The 3,978-nt window shown below is 37.9% G+C and overlaps 1 protein-coding gene and 1 long non-coding RNA gene across 3 annotated transcripts in view; both read right to left on the reverse strand.

Moving 5' to 3' along the window:
- The window catches only part of LOC108973522 (NADH dehydrogenase [ubiquinone] 1 alpha subcomplex subunit 2), a 35,978-nt gene that overhangs the window by 29,905 nt on the left and 2,095 nt on the right, over positions 1-3,978 (reverse strand). The window lies entirely within an intron of this gene.
- Positions 1,687-3,512, reverse strand: LOC108973523. Its single transcript, XR_001993728.1, has 2 exons — positions 2,938-3,512; positions 1,687-1,906 (listed from the first exon to the last, which is right to left on the reverse strand). It is a non-coding gene; the product is annotated as an uncharacterized LOC108973523 (long non-coding RNA).

Consider the following 3,978-nt stretch of genomic DNA (forward strand, 5'->3'; position numbering starts at 1 on the left):
GTATAATATATAATACATATAATTAAAAGTATCAAATAAAGATATAATACATATATCTATATATATACACATATGTATATATAATGTAGCATACCTCATACTACTAGCAAAACCATGTTTAATATACATATTCCTATTCCACTAGAAATGGACGTAGAAGAAATCCGCCGTAACCCYCAATCGGTGAGGTCCGCAATTACTGCAAATGCAGCATCCGCTGCACCCATCGCTGCACCAAAGAGGCAACAAGGCACAAGCCCGCACAGCCAATCATCCGCTCAACCAGTCGAGGAAGCGGGCGAGGAGCAGTTCGAGGAGTATGTACCGCCCGATGCAGCCTATGCCATCGACCCCATTTCTTGAAGAAGTGTATGATTTTCAAGACGATGACGTCCGGTCAGCGCCAACAGATCGCTAGAGCCCACGGCCACTGCATGACATGCTTGGCAGACACGCACGTTACGTTGGAGTGCATGTCACCGACCGCATCATATATTATTTCACTACTTTCCTCGACGCGCTTATCCGTCAACGCACGCCAGTCACCGGCATGGTCAACAGCGCTCTAAACCGTCTCGAGGTGCACGTTCGCAGACACCACTACATCGTAACCAGCGAAAGGCGACTGGTTTCAGCGTTGTAGTGAGCACCTTGCAGAAACTGCAGCGGCTTCTAGGTAATTAATTCGCCTAKGGGGGCCGGGATGTTTATGCGACTTCATGGCATCCCGCCCCTCAACACAAACTTCATCACGACAAACCACATTCAGCACACGACACAACATTCACCACACCACATTCGGCACACAACGCAACATTCATCACACAACTCATACTCATCGTGCAACACAACAGTCAGCACACAACCTACATTATCATGCACGCAACCCCACGCAACAATCCAACCACACCACACACACACCATACGTTATCGTTTTCACCACCTAATCGATCAAAAAGGATTGGTTAGATCGGSATGGCCACYATTCGATTTACGCCCGTATACGATAASTTTCGCCAGCTCTTCAATTSGCACGTTCAATTYTAGTTTGAATTTGTGGTCCAAATTTGGAATCTCCTTCCGATYTCGTGTGTGGTTGTGCAGTAGCAGCAGCAGTGCACAGTTTAATAACAATATAAAAWTKTGTTAAAATATTGAARTTWTGCCCTCAAAAAGAAATATAATAAATTGCTGAATTTTTATTTTCCAAAAAATAAAAATCTTTCATTTAAATAAAACAAAAAGGGATACATAATTAAAAGTCAGCGTAAGTATACCTCGCACATACCCAGCGGAACTAAGTGCAACAGACACWTACACAATATCAAAAGTATTCCTTGTTGACAGATAATAAGTGTTGCCAKAATTACACATTTATCAAATGAATWAAAATGAATATAAAAACTVAAACGCAGGAAACAAATACCATCTGAAATAAATTTTCCATTGTAATAAAAAAAAGTTTCATGGCTTATGTATGTATGTATGTTTAATTGCATCTAATAATTTAACAAAAGGATCATGATTATTTGCAATATTTTTTGCCAAATATATTCAAAAATTAAATTGGAAAATTTTTCACAATTATTATAATTGTCCTTAATAAAATAACGTTTAATTACGCGCCGATAGGACTTGAGGCATTGAGTGTGGGTCCCGCCCTCGGCGACGAACGGATTATCGGGGTCGCTGTGATTAGCCCTTCGGTGCTCATACYCGTGACTGGATAGACAGTCGTATGCCTTCAAGCAATCAGTCCATATAATACTGCCTTTCGCTACGTGCTTCTATATCAAAGGTATGAGCACCTCAGCAGACCTGACATTGCCGGAATATACCTCTAGCTTAAGGTCGTCATTCCCATCCTCAACCATCCAAAGAACCCAGTGGCCTTCGACTCTCCGCCCTAAAATAAGAAAAGATATATTAATTACATAAACAAATTATATTTTTATTATTACGTTTGTTGTTTTTTCTCTTCCCAAATTTGCTTTCAWCTATTTGAACAGTTTTACCAGGGCCACCAATTTTACCTATCGCTACCTGATGGTCAACTTGGTATAATACTACGGCTTCGCCGCAGTAATTATACCAGCCACATATAGTAGCGCTAGATAAAACTGGTTCACTTCCGCATGCGACCAATGAGATGCATACGCATACATTAGATAAAATATCTGCGGAAGTGGAATTTTCACATTGTCGAACCAAGTATCGCTCGACCTTGCCAATGCTGATCGGTTCCGACAACCACCTTTCCGGCATCAGAACACCCCAACAGTGCAACTTTTATTTAATGACAGCGTCATTGGCACTTTATGAGTACGGCAAATTTTAGATTTTTAAATCAAACCTTGTTCTTCGGCGAAGGAAATACATTTTTCTTTAGAAGCAAATGTTTGGATTATTTTTAAAATATTCCACATTGATTTCACTTCCGACGCTTTGAACACATTGGTTCGCTTTATGRCACCTCGACTGGTTGACGCTCCGACACAATCTATTTAAATACCTTAAGACATATTTTTATCAATTTAAAACTTATATTATATTACTTACCTGATGAATTTGCGCTCATTTTTTAAAATACAACTTAACTTTTACTAATTATATATTATATATTTACGGATATATATATTTTAAATTTTATACACTTTAAATTTCTAACCTGGATTTATACCTGTATAAAATCGCGGAATTCAAATGAAATGAATATGAAACTTATTACAAAACGGGAAAAAAGAAACGGTACATCGCTTAGTTGTAACAATAACCGTTATAGGAATTGTAGTTTAAAAAGGGGAAATGCGGGATTGATAAATGTGAAGATAATCACAAAACGGACAACAAAAGGAACGGTACCTTGTTTACTTGTAACAATATCCGTTATAGAAAATGTGTAGAAATATACACTACTTAACATAACTTTTAGATTACCTTTGTGCATTGGCAGCCTTCGGCCACGCTTAAAAAACCCTTTCCGATCCAACACCAGGATAAACATTAGTCCATTCGTGTCCCAATTCTTTCTGCAATGGCGGCCTTCGGCCGCGCTTCAAAAAAAAACAAACCCAGGCCGATCATATCATTATGATATATCAAGAGGCCAATGATTTATGTATTTGGGGTATAATCCTATTTTTTATTAATTTTTAATCGTTTGATAAATGTGTAATTATGGCAACACTTATTATCTGTCAACACGGAATACTTTTGTTATTATGCATGGAATCAAAATTGTGTAAAATATAAAATGCTTATTTTAAGCAAATAACTAAATAATCACTGAAAAATAAATATAAAGAAACAATGTAATGAAGTGTAAGAGCATAAAAAGTGCATAATATTATATAAATAATGGCACGATTACGATTCCTTTAGCGCTGCGATTTAAGGGTATAATCYGAAAGAGGATAATCTCTCGATTAAAAAATTTATACACATATACCCTTCTCAGACTTACCGTTTACGAGTTATTTGTATTTAAAGTTCCTCAATTTTATATGCRATTTTTTATTTTTATATTTTCATTTACATGTCATGACAAATACCGGTGTTGCCACATATTTTGTTTTGTTCATATTTTTTTTGTGTCGAACTACTTTCTGCACTGGCGACCTTAGACCGCGCTTCAAAAAAAAAATAACCCTGGTCGGTCCAACACCGGGGTAATCATAGTTCTTTTGTGTCGAACTACTTTCTGCACTGGCGGCCCTCGGCCGCTCTTCAAAAAAAAAATAATCCTGGTCGGTCCAACACCGGGGTGTTCATAGTTCTTTTGGGTCGAACTACTTTCTGCATTGGCGGCCTTCGGCGGCGCTTTAAAAAAATAACCCTGCTCTGTCCAACACCGGGGTGTTCATAGTTCTTTTTGGTCGAACTGCTTTCGGTTCTGGCGGCCTTCGGCCGCTTTTCAAAAGGATAGAAATACTTAAAAACTTTGCATTCTATAAATTTTTTCTATTTATTATAATGTTT

The sequence above is a fragment of the Bactrocera latifrons genome, unplaced genomic scaffold (assembly GCF_001853355.1).
Source record: "Bactrocera latifrons isolate USDA-ARS-PBARC rearing strain unplaced genomic scaffold, ASM185335v1 scaffold_484, whole genome shotgun sequence".
Lineage (NCBI taxonomy): Eukaryota > Metazoa > Arthropoda > Insecta > Diptera > Tephritidae > Bactrocera > Bactrocera latifrons.